Source organism: Meleagris gallopavo, chromosome 6 (assembly GCF_000146605.3).
Source record: "Meleagris gallopavo isolate NT-WF06-2002-E0010 breed Aviagen turkey brand Nicholas breeding stock chromosome 6, Turkey_5.1, whole genome shotgun sequence".
Taxonomy (NCBI): domain Eukaryota; kingdom Metazoa; phylum Chordata; class Aves; order Galliformes; family Phasianidae; genus Meleagris; species Meleagris gallopavo.
In genome coordinates, this window is record NC_015016.2 from 896,991 (window position 1) to 912,280 (window position 15,290).

The 15,290-nt window shown below is 41.9% G+C and overlaps 1 protein-coding gene across 7 annotated transcripts in view; it reads left to right on the plus strand.

Moving 5' to 3' along the window:
• Nucleotides 1-15,290, plus strand: part of LOC100548490 (pituitary adenylate cyclase-activating polypeptide type I receptor) — a 128,367-nt gene that overhangs the window by 323 nt on the left and 112,754 nt on the right. The window lies entirely within an intron of this gene.

Here is a 15,290-nt window from a genome sequence, read left to right on the forward strand (position 1 = left end):
TTTTTTTGGAGGGGGGGGTTGGAACGGCAAGCAGGCTCTCTGCCTCCAGCCAGGCTCCGAGAATGCGGCCGCGAGATAGATGGGTTTCTTTCGGAACGAATAAATCTCCCTTTGCAAGCGGTGACAGGTTAACGTGCTTGGTATGGGGATCACGTCTGATTTTAACACAATATGGCTGGTAAATAAAACCTGATTGCTAACAGACCCGCTGCTGCTGTTGGCATTTTCAAGCTCTAGGCTACCTTTGCAGTTCTGCATCTTCACCTGTCACACAAACTCCAGTTCACCCTTCAGCCGGTGCACCAGGACTTTTCGGTTTTTACTGCGGGGTCGTAGTAAAAATTGCTGTTAATGTGGCTTTGACCTCTGCTTGCATGCCTCTGGGCACTTCTCCTTATCAGCATTGGAACAGCTGGCTCTAATACCAATTTTATGCACAGCGTATCTTAAGGAGAGGGGTAGGCAGACTTTTTACATGCGAACAGTTCAGGTATGTGCTGGAATCTGGAGAGTTTACTGCCAAGGAGAGGATAATGCAGCGTGGTGGTCAGGTGTGGAAAATGCATGAAAAAAGAGAGAGACAGATGTGTTTGGAGACCTAGTGGTGTTTGTGGCGAGATGATCCATCCCGCTGACTTAGAAGTACATTGGGAAGAACTCCCTGGAAGTCAGTAGCTTTCCTCTGCATCTGATCTGCTGGTAAACAGGACCTGGCCCTTAACGTGGAGCATTCATCGGAATTGCTCTGTAGGTAATTATGATAGTATAAAAAATAGTCACCAAAACGAAGAAGGTGGCAAAATGACCTGGTTCTTTCCTAGGGCGTTATGGAGTGCCATCCGTCTTGTGTTTGCTAATTACAATGCATGTGTTGGACCGATGCTGTGACAGGCAATGTAATTGAATATGTTTGTTTTTTTTGTCTATTTGTTGTTTATTTATTTTTTGTTTGTTTTAATCTGTTGTTGTCAACAAACAAGAAATAGATTTTTGTCTGATGTTATTTGGGTCCACAGCCATCTCGGTGCTGTAATCTGCCTATGCCAGTTGGGTACTGTGGGGAGATGTTTCTGTGGTTAATCAGAGTGAATGTATGATTGCCTAAGGTTACTGTCAATGATAGCAGGAAGGCAAAATCCTTAAAGTGGTGTTGATATAGCTATGGACAAAGAATTATCCATATGCATTATACAAGCATCCTTGGTTGATGTGAAACACACTGGAGCTGCCTTGAATGAAGTTGTCCTAAAGGACAAGTAAAGCAACGCTGCTCCAATTTGATGGATAATTAAGGAATGCTATTCAGTGCATTAACAGCAGTTGGATTAAAGTTGATGTCTGCTTGTATCCTGGTTGTAGCTCTGGCTGATGGTTTTCTATCGTTTTTTTTTTTTCCCCTGTCTGTACGTTCTGAGAACAGGGGATGCTGCTTTGTTGTTCAGTCAGGACAGCTGTGATTGTTCTGTTGTTGTAGTGGCAATCTATCTTGGCCATCGTGGAGCGCAGGGTTTGTGTTGTTTTGTTTTCTCCAACCTAAGGCAGCGACTGGAAGGATAACCATCGGCGCTGAGCAAGCTCAAAGACTGTGGGGGCTTCTCAGAAAGCCAGTTAACCCCAGACAGGGACTGGTTTTGTGCTTGCTCCTTGGCTCCAGCCTTCCATTGAGGTTTCTGCGAGTAACCTGAAATCTCCCTGCAGATTTATGATGTCTGCTGTTTTCATGGCGGTGCCACAGCCGACTGTAGCTCTGCCGTTGTCAGTATGCATGCGAAGCTCATAAACACGAAGGCAGAAGCTTTGTTGTAGGATGCTACCAAGGAGAGAAGCTCAGAGATCTCTGAAATGGTCACGTTTAGACTTTTTTTTTCATTGCATCTCTCTTAATTTGGCTGAGTGAGTCGGCATCCTGGAGATATTTTTTCTGGAGTTGAGTTCCATATGTGCCTACGCCTTTGATCAGTTGAGCCCCATGTCCCCAGGCTGATTCATTTGAATATAGCAGATTTTGTTTTTCTTTCCTTCCTTCTGAGCACACTTAGTACAAACAGTCTAATTCCTAAATTAGCTCAGTTTATCTTCTGATGAAACCAGAATATTTGAGTTAAGAAACACAGAAAAAGTAAACACATGACACCATCACACTGTCTATCATATATGGCTGAAAGATCTACAGAAATATCCCATTTTTTTTTTCCCCTGTGATTCTCAGGAGAGGTAAGCTGATGGCAGGATATAGCAGTCAGCTGAGATAAAGGGTTTACTTCACCCCAACACTTGGCCCAGAAACCAACCTTTACATCAACAGAGTATGTTTTTGCATTGCTTTGCGTTCCTTTATTTCCATTCCCAGTTCTCCTTGCACATCTGACATCCAAGCATCCTGCATCACCTGTAAAGGCAGTAGAGATGTGAGTGAGCGCGCGCCGAACTCAACAGGATCTTTCCACACCGATGCAAAAGTGCAACAAATCTACCAAAAGGGGTGTAAATGCACCACTGAGGAAGTCTCTCTTTCATCCTACCCACGAACTGTAGTCATTTTTACTGATTATAAGCGGGCAAGGATTGCTTAGCCTTCAGAGTGCTGCTATCCTATATATACAGCATCCCCCGATGGGATACACTTACAGCTCTGTTCTGCTCTTAAGTTCTTTGCATAAAGAAAGGTATTTGGTTGTCGAGGATCACTAACAAGTGCTAGAATTGTGGTGGCTGTTGAAACAGATTGGATTGTTGTTGAGTGGGCACAAATACATGGGAAGGAAGACAGACCTTTTTCAGAACGCTTTGCTGGTTGCACACACACGCACACGCTTTGCTTTGCATCTGTTTTATTCTACAGCCACCTTTTGCTTTCTCAGTTTGTCCATCCAGCTGCTTCATCTTTAAGTTTTATCTCCACAAAACAAATTAAGAACTCTTACAAAGCAAGACCGATTCTCTGAGTCTTGTTCACTTAATGCACTTCAATTCGTTTGCATTCAAGGCCAGGCTGGATGTGGCTCTGGGCAGCCTGGGCTGCTGGTTGGTGACCTTGCACACAGCAGGGGGTTGGAACTGGTTGAGCACTGTGGGCCTTTGCAACCCAGGCCATTCTGTGATTCTATGATTGTATTCAGACGATGGGCTGATCTGTAGAATTAACTGGATTAGTAATTTCAGGGCACTAAATCATTCCATTTCCTGAAGGAAAAATGCAAACACTGTAGCATGTAAAGCTATCGTGGCTGTTGTGCTGGGAATATTCTTTTGGAAAGGAGCATAAACATACAGGTGCAGTTGCAGGGATTGCTGTTCGGTGCTCTGTTTATATGCTGGCATTGAATCCAAGCTCTCCTGACAGAATTGTACCATGAAACGAACTGGTTGGCATTTAACATCAGAGTTTATCTGCCCTGGGGTCATCACGACAATCTCATTGTTGCTCATTCAGGTGTCACTCTTGGGTGGGTTAGGATATCAGGGTGTGTGTTAGGGCTATGATCTCAAATTGCTCTGATCTATTCATCTGGCAGATTTTTAATTAATGTCTTTTAGTAGCGTGGACAATTCCACTTAATATCAATGTGGTGTTTTTTTGTTTTTTTTTTTTAAACCCAAATTTTATCAGCAATTCTGCTTTGCATTATTGTAACTCATAAGTCACCCTAAAACCAGCACTTGGAAAACTAAAAGGGGGATAAGTGGTTGTATGGTTTAACTCTCCTTCCTAATAATAGTTCTGGGACCAGTGATTATAATATTTCTGTTTATAACGTGTTGTGAATGGGCAATTTTGAAGTCTTAAGAGCTGAACACGGAACATGGAGCACACATCTCATTGAAGGCTGGTTTGTCTGCTGTTGAGGTAGTCCACAAAAAGCCATTGTGATTAGAGAATGTTGGGTCACAATTGCTGATGAGCTGCAAATGGAAGGATAATTATAGGCTGTTATCTGTAATTTGTTGGGGCTGCTAAGTAGAGCTGAGGGTTAAGGGAGGAAAAGTCCTTTCCATCTGTATGGTGGGTTAATAGCCCAGGTTTTTATTCTTTGCTTCCTCAGGATGAGACGTTTTGCTGCTTTCTTTTCCCTCCAAGGACAGAATATCTGACTTATTGGGAATTCTTAAGGACAATGTCTCGTCGAATGGAAACGTGGCAATATTGAGTTGCCCCTTTTCAGGGAGTAGGCATGTAATGAGATGTAAATTGCCCCACTCTCCATGTGAAATCATGGCCATAAGGGATCCGTTACTGAGCTGTCATTCACTTCACCTGGAGGAGGGCTTTCACTCACAAGTGTTGGGCAGTCGGGGCTGAAGTTTGTCTATCATAGAATCACAGAATGGCTTGGGTTGCAAAGGAGCACAGTGCTCATCCAGTCCCAACCCCCTGCTGTGTGCAGGTCACCAACCAGCAGCCCAGGCTGCCCAGAGCCACATCCAGCCTGGCCTTGAATGCCTGCAGGGATGGGGCATCCACAGCCTCCTTGGGCAACCTTTTCCAGTGCCTCACCACCCTCTGGCTGAAAAACTTCCTCCTAACATCCAACCTAAACCTCCCCTGTCTCAGTTTAAAACCATTCCCCCTTGTCCTATCACCATCCACCCATGTAAACAGTCCTATCTACTCTCACTTAAGCATCTGAAATTAGATGGGCCCATCCAGGCTAATCCCACACCTCTGTATTATCAGTGGGAAAGGTGCATCATCTCATCCCACTGGGGTCAGATGAATCCCTCAGGAGGGGTTCCTGCAGCACAAAGCTGTACATGTTGAATCAGCCATGCGGTCCCGTGGTATCTCAGAGATAACCCTCTGAAGCATAATCCTTCTCTTGCTCCCATCTTTGCTCACAAGGAAGCCTGCTTTCATTTTTATTTTTTTGCCAGCTCGTAATGATAGCAAATCCTGAAAAATTGCTCTGTTTTCTGAACAGCCCAAACCTGCAGCTGTGACCCCCAGCTTCCTCTCCCCCATTTTCCATTTAGCCAACTGGCAGCAGCTGCAGCCTGTCCATTGCAGGGAGAATTCATGCCACACATCCCAGGCAACACCTTATCTATTTGCAGTTCTTGTTTTTTGGGGGGGCTGTTTTCACTTTTAATTCATTGATCACTTTGGACCTCAGATGCTTCCTTGGCATACTGACACTTTCCGTCTTCAAAGCGCATCCAGTTTCTAGGAGGGATCTGCCAGCTGAAGCTTGTGTGTCGTTTTGTGAGCAGGTGGGGATGCATCAGGACAGGGGAACATTCAGGACGGCGACATGATTTTCTGCAGGCAGATGCGAGCTCGTGCTGCCTGTTTTCTGAGCCAGCCAGAAGCTCTGCAGTGCTCCAAGCCTGATCTCATATACCCTTCTCGTGAATAGCTACACTATATGTTGCAAGAAGATGCAGATGGATGCTGACCAGACCTCTTTTGCTTAAGCTTGGCACCTTGCAAAATACATTTTGGCCAGCTTGGTGCACATGATATGCTTAAAATTAGGTGACCTGAAAGCCAGATTTTGCCATAAATCAGTAGCTTAATGCTTTCTTGTTACAGTGCATCCACCGTCTGTCCTAAGCTAGCACGACCCAACTGTCAGTTGATAAGTGGATTTAACTAGCTCCTTCCTCCTTAACTATGGGCTGTAGAAATACTTACAGCAGTCCAAATAATGAAAAAAAATGTATACATGCACCTCTCACAGCACAGTGGTATGTAGGCTGGACTTAAAGTTGCAGTAGTAGCAGATACTTCTCCACAGCAGGAAGAGATTTTATTTATTTGGAAGGGCAGTTTAAAATAACTAAGATTTCCTGAAGTATAAATTCCTTTTCCTAGAATGGTAAGGCTTTATTAAATTATAACACTGGTATTTCTGCTCTGTTACTTTTTTTTTGACGTATGTTTGCAACGGAATTTTTACTATTTACAAATTAAAATAACATTCACACTGTTAGGTAAAAAAAAAAAAATCCTTTTAAAAAGTGATTGTAATGACGGCATTTTAATATATATAAATTCTTAAAGAGATACTACTTGAGTGCCAAAAGCCAAGTATGAGTACACTGTATGCTCATTTCTAAGATGTTGGACACAAAGCGAGACTTTCTCAGAGTTGGCCTAGAAACAAATTACATAAAGAAGGCAGCACAAGTGCATTATATAAAAGACCAAGTTAAAGTTAGTAAAGTTACTCATTTCCTGTGTTTTAGAGTGCTGGATCTTTGGATTTCTTCCAGTTTTGTGCTCCAACTTAAGATGCAGAGGAGATGAGAGAGCATCAGAAATACCGCAGATGCTTAAGTTCATCATGACTAAGGCTGGGAATGTGTCACAGCTGTCACCCGAGCCTTGAATCCCACAATCCACACTCTTTCATTCGAATTGCATGAAGTTTGACAGCATGGATGGTGTTTTTGTGCTCGTGAATGGGTTAGTTAAACGAGATGATTATGTACAGTGGGTGAACAGCTGGAATAAACTTCGTTTGACAGAATAGTGCTTGATGATGGCAGAAGAGAGAGTGGCATGAAAAGCCAGTATTAGCTAGGATGAAATTGCTTCTCTGCACCACTCAAATCTTGGACACTGGTCTAAATTCTATTGCTTGTTGCCCTCCTGCCTGCTCTTTGCACCACAGTACGTTGTAGTAATGATGGTGATGGAAAATAGCCTCTGGAGACATCCAAATCTGAATGTTACACGAGAGAGGAGAAGAAATGAGCATCACAGCCTTTTTGGTTTCCAAACAGGTATAGCCCTGATGGATTTTCACACCCTGTCCTCTGCATGGAAGACATGCAGGTCTTTTACTGTGGTGTTTTCTATAATGCTGACCAAAAATGAGATTGAGCTTTCAGATTTGAGACATGTAAAGATAGGTGTGCATTCTCAAGTGTCTATCAAAGGTAAGTTCCTGTTGACAGTGAACTCAGGTATTTATTATAGAGTGACTTTCATTACTCTTTAGCCTGAAAAGTCATGAATAAATACCACTGATGTGGTTTAATCTGCACTCCAAATCCTGCTCTGGGTTACTAATCCTTTCTGGTGGTTCAGAATGAGAGTGGTCCATTGTGGCCTTGGTGCTCTTAGTAGAAACGCAAAGTATTTGTTTGCACACTGTCTCACACCAGGTCTCGGGAATGCCCTTTGCTCTTGCTATTTCTGAATATCACATAATCACTGTGTCACGAATGAATGGCTGCATTTGCAAGTATCTCTACCTGGCTCCAGGTCACTCTTGGAATTACGTTGCCTAGAACATCCCTGAGGCTCCATTTGCCTTTCTCCAGATTTAAGTACCACAAGCAGCTGCTGATCATCCTGTGACTGACTAATCCAAAAGGTTTTTTTTATCCCCCTTTGTCATTTACAATTGAAGTACTCCCATCCTGTACCTCAACCTTGACCGTGTTTCCTTCTGCTGCTCACTTTTTACCTTAGCTTCCCCCCATCATTCATCCATCTTTGGTACAAAAAGGCTTTGGGTTGAAGTTCCCCATCTCCTTAGTGCTGTTGACTTTTCTACACAGTTGTCTCAGCTTCTCCAGGCTTTCTTGTTTGGGATGGAGAATACCAGCTACGCACTTGTTTTGGTGAAAGCTTGTATGGATTTTCTTTGCTTTATTTTTTCTATCAAGTTTTCAGTCTCCAAAAGACGTGGAGCTGTGTCCGAGGCTATTAAAGCAAAACATGACCTATTTAAAGCAAAATGCTTCCAAGCACCAGGCTTTAATATTATTCTGACAGGACCAATGTCTTAAAGCTCTTCTGAAAGAAAAGCTCTCCCTGAAAGATTTCTAACATTTGAAGATCCAGCTTTCTGATCTCATAAAACAAGCCTCACATCTTCCAAACAGAAGCAATAAAAGACTGTCTAGACTACGAGCTTCCCTTTCAACTCCGATGTCTTAATTATATTTTTTCCTGATAGATTCTTACATTGACCTCTTGCTTTCCTTTCTACCGACCCTTCTGAGTTGAGGATAATTCAGCTACCCTCCCAAAGAGACTGAGATAAACCTCAAAATGTGTATTCTCAGGCTACTGTGCACCAATTCCATGCACACCACTAGAGCATTATGTAATCCAGTAGATCCAGTAGGCAACCCATTGCCAAATCTATGCACAGCCACAACAAATCTAACGAGTGAAATACGTGTAAGAATATGGGATATGAAAGGAAATGTGGTAGCTCAACCACACAACTTCCATCAGAACATTTGTAACACATGCCTATGTTCTTGAAAGGTAGAAAAAAGAAACTCATTTGAATGCCAACATGGCATCCATTTTGTTGGAGAAACTCTCAGCTGATATTCTGCCTGATGGACAGACTATGCCATACTATGTCACACATCAAAGCACTAAAATTTCAAACATTTCATTTCAATTAAGTCAGAAGTTGTTTGAATTTTCCAACATTTGTATATAACCTTACATGACTTCACTTTCACATGGCTTATAATTACTTGCTCTAAACATAATTTTTTGTGTTTGCAGAGTTCTGGGTTGGAGATCATGACCATTTTTCATGCACTGTCTTTACAGGCAGTGGAATCCCAAAGGAGATTTCTAAGACTATTCATGTGGTTTGAACATCTTTTTGCTTTTCCTCCATCGCTTCATAGTTGATACTGGGTAGGAAGTGATGTGGGAGAGCCAGGTAAACCAAGGAAAGTCAAATAAGATTATCAATTTTATCGAAACTGACCAGATTCAAAAGAAGATGCAGGGATTTCTGTCTCCCTGTCCAAACTGATTCACAGCCCTCTCTCTAACAGAGTGTTCAAACTTGCATTTTATAGATCAGTTTTGGGGGATTTAAGCCAAAATATTAAAGCTTGTGATTCATGTTCTGGTTCCAGCCTGCAAAATATTTGTAGAGTTTCATTTATGTCCTCGCCGTTTCCAAAATGCATCACCCTTGTGTGCTTTTGCTTCTGTGAGACTCTGAAGAATGACCAACTTTAGTGCCTCAGGATTTGCATTTAGCTGCCATGGGTAAAAGTTTGGACCGCAGGTCATGCAACAGAAGACGAAGCAACAGTTCAGACATGATGAAGATGAAGAGATGCAGTTGGAGATGGTTGAGCCTGTCTTGCTGTTTTGCATTTCTACAAGTCCTTTCAACATATAGTGATCTCCATTTTTCCTCAAAATGCATCTCACTATGTTGTTTTCATGGCTGCTGGGCCGACTTGGCATCCCATCATTTTCCTACCTTGATTTGCAGCACTTCTAAGTATTATAGCAACTTTCCCGGCATCTTTTTGTATTCTAAGATCACGAAGGCTAAACAAAATGATGGAGATGAGACAACACAAAGAAAGAATAATATCTCATGTTCTAAATGGAGCTGCCAGTAGTGGTGTCTCTTCAAGCTGACCTTCCACAAATAGCTTCTCCCTTAAGAAGATACAAGCTCCAGTGTATTCAGGAAAATGAGATATTGTTATTGGCCAGCTCATTAGTTAAGCAAATGAGCAAAAGAGTAATCAAATATGCATTCCTCTGACTACTTTCTTCTCTCTCACGTGCCATGCTTGTTCTGTACCACTTTTACTATATGTCCTCTTTGGGCACTGGGATTCAGTCTCTTTCTATTAATGCTGTGATTTCAACTGATGAAGATGAGATGCACGTCTGGCATCTCATGTTTTTGTGCCAAGCTTTTACAAAATGTTCTCTTTGATTCCACACCTTATTCTTTATCGTCTGTATCAGTAGACTGCTGTCTTTACTGACCCAGAAGTAACAATAAAAATCAGTCTAAGTACAGCATGACTTTGTTCCACCTGCTTTTTGGAATATTCCCTTCTTAGTTTACCACAAACCTTTTTGGAGGAGCTTCTGTGTTGTGCAATGAGCTGCAGGAAGTAACCTGTGTCATTAATAGGAACAGTGCTGAGATGTTTGTCAAACAAATTCTTCCTGCTTGTTCTAACTTGGCTTTACTACAAAAGCGCTGAATCAGAAGGTTACCCTGATTTCTTAACATCTCTCAGCAAATATCCTACCAATGTTCTTCCCATTCTTTTAAAATAAACTATTTAGTTGAATCAGTCCATAGAGTGAAACGAATTTCTTCATTTGTTGATGTCTTCAACATGCTTTTGCACAACACTCTGCACATGAGACATCTGCATTGCAACAGCTTTCTGCAAGTTATCACTTATACAACCATAGAATTGCTCAGGTTGGAAAAGACCTTAAAAATCATCAAGTCCAACCTAACTTTACTACCCTAACTCTAACAACCCTCTGCTAAGGATCATGAGAATATAAGATTCAATTCCTTTATTCCACCTCAGTCAACTTGACTTACTATTGTGACATTCCCTTAACTCTCCTCATGAATTTACAAAACAAGGCATTCCAAGCCAAGACCCAGTAGTGAGTCTGCCACTCATTAAGGTTAATACGTTGACAGTATAATGGTAATAATAATAATCCTTTATAGATTTATAGAATTTAAGTGTGAATATTTTCTTCCTCCCAAAGATTTCTTAAAAGTATCATCATTATCCCAAACTGATAGTTAATAAGAAATAATCTGCAGAAGATGTACCACCTTGGAGCTCTTGAGTGCTCGGAGAAGCAAAATATCATCCTCGAACTTATTTCAAATGTTCAGGTTTTGCAATGTGTCTCTTTATTTTTATGGTATGTAATGACACAAATTTCTGTTGTCTTTTCGAGATAAAATAAGTCTCCCTTGATGTGGAAGAAGTTGCTTGCAGTAAGATTCAGTAAAAAATGCAGTGGTGCATTTGCTTGATTCAGCACTGTCATGAATGCCAATTAGGCTGGAAATGGTTGGGAAAATAGATAATTTACACTGCTGTAATGAGAGGAAAGCAGGAAGAGTCTGCTGTATACCTGAGGAATCTGATTTCCAAATGAGCTACTCTCTATGTAGCATTTAATAACTATTTAATAAATAAATGCCAGCAGCAACTTTTCAAATAGTGCTCAGGGAAAACCACAGCCCAGAGTCTGTTCCCATACAGGCATCTTGGATGAGGCCATTCTGATTTGGGGGCCAATCAATATATAAGATGACATATTACTTAAGCTTAAGGATAAAGAAGGGTCCCAGACTTAACTTATATAGCAGTGTATTTGTAACATTAAAGTTCATTTGTGTTCAAGAAACACTCATAGCGTTTAAGAAATGTTGTACTAAGGGACATGGTTTGTTGGGGAAATATTGGTGGTAGGTGGAGGGTTGGACTGGATGATCTTGGTGGTCTTTTCCAACCTTGGTGATTCTATGATTCTGATTTCTTTACCTTGCTGTGAAACTCCATTGGCTTTCATGGGATGCTCAGTTAATTTCCTTAGGCTCCTTATTCACAAGCTAGTAGCTGACAAAACACTTCAGAGATGGGTGATGAATTTAGCATAAAAGCAAAGGCTCCTGGCTGGCTGGACATATAGATTTTCACATGGGTATAGGATTGCTCAGTGGTTATTGAACTGTTGCCATTGGACAGATGGATTCACTGTGGTCCAGCTGTTTGCTTGGACAGAACAGCTTTGCTTTTAGACCTTTTAAGCATTTCTGGACAAGAGACCACTCAAAGGGGAATTAGATGGAGACAAGTTATGCTTCTGCAGTAGAAGACTGTAGACTGCTAGGAGCTAAGGACACAGCAGAAGCAACCCTGTCTGTTGGATAAATACAGTACTACATAAGCCTTTGTGAGCTCCTGCCAAGGAGCATTAGGAGGTAGGATCTGATCTGATATGGACACCTGTCAGCAATAATGAGAAAGTATTTACAAAGCTCTGAAATGTTTTTATATTGGTGGAGTCTTTCCATGTATTCCATTTGGCCCATTGTCTGCATGTCTGGGATGAGTCCCTACTGATTAAACTGAATAATTCTGTTCCTTGGTTACTCTTGTAAGCTATATCTCTTTTCAAAGAATTCAGAGCCTATTTGCTTCTAAGTCTTCAGTGTAGCAGGTGATGGGATATCTGCATGCTTGCCCCTGTTTTGAAGAGTTTCATCAGAACACATTGTTTTGCCCTTTGGGATATAAGGAGCTATGGTTGTGAGATACACTGAGGAGTCAAATATTACTAGATACTATCCCGGACCTCTGCATTTTGATCATTAAACAGTAATTAAATTATTATTCAATTAATGTTAACGTATTTGCATGGCATGTACATGGCTAACTCATAGACTCAGAATCACAGAATCATAGAATCACAGAATGCCTTCGGTTGGAAGGAACCCCAAGGATCACGAAGCTCCAACCCCCCACCAATGCAGGGCCACCAACCTCCACATTTCAGCGCAGCCCTGGCTGCCCAGGGCCCCATCCAACCTGGCCTTGAACACCTCCAGGGATGGACGGAGCATCCACAGCCTCTCTGTTCCAGCACCTCACCACTCTCATAGCAAAGACCATCCAACCTCAATCTTCCCTCTCAACTTCAAACCATTTCCCCTTGGCAATGCCTGGGCACTGTTCAAGGATTACCAAATTGCGTACATCCTTCCCAGCAAACATTTCACAGGTGACAAGGCTATCTGAAGACATTAAGCAACCCATGTGTAGTCTGTTCTGTGCCACCTGGCCTCAATGGCAGAAAAAGTTACAGTCACTTTACCAGCGTTTCTCTAAATTGGCGATGGGGATGCAAGGAAAGCATGGCTGAAAATAGCACACGTGAACAGACAGAAAAGCTTTATCTATATGGTGCCTTGCATGCTCCTGAGCTCCTGTGCTATTCTAGGTGTCCTGGCAGAGCTGTTGGTCTGCAGCAGGAGTGTCCTATGGTGACATCCCTTGGCTGAGTCACGACTGCTCTTCTATCTCACGTTCTGGCAAGTGTGAACTGTGGCTTTTGTGGAGCATCAGAATTCAGTCTCCACATGATGTAACCACTCAGCTTAGGTAAAAGAGGAAAGAGCTTGCTTGGTGGGCAGACCTGATTCTCTGAAGAGCTGGGAAGTGTATTCCTTGGAACAGCTGTCTGCATATCAAAGAAGGGAAACTCTTAGGAAGCTGTTTCCTTAGTGACAATAACAAGAATGATTTTCGAGTGTTTTCTTCATGTCTGCTTGTAGTGGTTTACATATGGTCAGAAGCCAAAGAATGCAACTAGCATTTCCCAGCAGAAGGTTGGTGGTTTTTTTTCCCTGTTGTATTTTGTAGCTTACACTAGCTAATAGGAGACCTTGTTATTAGCACAAGTACAAAAAATGTGCAGTTGGAAAACCTGGAGAGTTCTGAGATGTTACGAGGTACTTATGAAACAGGACTAACAAGGGAAGTAGCTATGAGCTATAGCAGAAGGAAGTCCTAAGATGCAAATCCCTGCAGGTAGTACTAAAGAACAAACTGTATTGTAATGTCCAAATTTGGAGTGCAGTTAGCATAAACTTCTTCTTTGACTGAAGAAGTGAGCTAGATACCTCAAAGAGTGACTGACATCAAAATACGATTCACGTAATGGATGTGCTTGGCTTGCTTCATTGAATGTAGGAGGTTAAAACATCTCTGCTTATAATTTAAATGCCAGTGTTTAAGCAGGGAAAACCCAAAGCCTGGTGGCCAGGAGCAGTGCAGACAGTTCACTTGTACCACGTGGTATCTAATTTGCTCAGGACATCATGTAATTATAACCAAAGTGGAACATCACGAGGAATATCATTTCCTTCTGCAGTCAGAGCTTTGGGGCTTAAAATGTTGGGGATGGGTTTGTGCATTTTCAAACACGTGTCTAATTTCTTTTTCAATTCTGACATGGTAAATGATGATTAAAACTTGAATTTTTATAAATAAATCAGAATGCATCCATGACATGTTTTGTAATACAGCAAAATGGATTAGGGTAATAACTAAAATATACACCCACTTAAAATCTTTTTAAATACCTTCCCCATGTTATCAGAAAGAATTTCCAAATTGTGCATCACGAATCAGTTAGCATCAACACTTCCCTTGGGAAAAAAGCTAAAAATGCAAATGACAGAAATAGTGCTTATTAATATATAGATTGCCCATTTGCTATTTTAACGTTTCAATTTGAACAATTAATTTAAATGGAAATTACTGGCAACTAAGCAGGAAGGTTAATTAAACTTAACATCCTGCTTTGGACTGCTTGCTGCTATCTACATTTCACATCAGTGGTTTGGGGCTGAATTTCAGTCTCTCCAGTGAACTGTCCCTTGCTCTTATGCAACTACTTGTTTCAGTAGCCCGTCACTGTTAAGCACTTCCAGCCTAGACTTGAATCTTTATCCTTTCATCAAAAAGTTGATCAGGATTGACTCAGCTCTGAAATGCATGGGTGATAAAATCTGAGATCACAAACTGTGCACTGCATGTGTATTTTACATTAAACCGCTCGGTACTATCTAAGAAAATGAAAGTGATTTTTCTTAGTTCCAGCCTTCTGGGCTCTTTTGTGAGTGAACGTATTAGAGCAGAATACCAAATTAGGAATTAAAAGATTTACTAGGTTAAATCTCAGAAGTCCCTTTTTGGGATGTAAGATGATACGTTGGTTATGTATTGAGGAAGGGGGATGCAGGCAGAATGGAAAAAGGGCCACAATAAGAGTTTAACAAATTAAACTGACAACGCACTGTTTAATGTGCATGATAAGAATACATTGATTGAATGGCAAATGCAACAGAGAGAGACTTTACTACTTGTTTTCTTACTGAAGTATGTTTCTTGTCCCATTTTCACCAGTTCTGTCGAGAGTAGCAGAATGAATTGACCAACTGATAGTTAAAATTATGAGCATCGAGAGTGAGAAATAATACATATGAGAAAACAAACGCAAACCAGTTCTATCCTGTGAAGTCCTGGTTTAATAAATTCTGTTGTCTGAAGTATGTGCAGTGACTGTGAGCTGTCTGAAAGCAGCACCATCTCCAGCCAAGCCCATCTTGTCACGATGCTGAGCTGGTGGTACGAGCACTGCTTAACCTGGCTCAGTTGGATTGCCCTTGGTTAGCAGAGCCTTACTGTTAGAGCTAACCCTGTCACAGAATCACAGAATGGCCAGGGTTGGAAGGGACTTCCAGGATCATGAATCTCCAACCCCCTACTACAGGCAGGGCCACCAACCTCCCCATTTCATAGCAGCCCAGGCTGCCCAGGGCCCCATCCAACCTGGCCTTGAACACCTCCAGGGATGGACGGGGCATCCACAGCCTCTCTGGGCAGCTTTTCCAGCACTTCCCCACTCTCACAGCAAACAACTTCCCCCTGACATCCAACTGAAATCTGCCCTCCCTCAACTTCAAACCATTTCCCCTCGTCCTGCTGTTATCTCC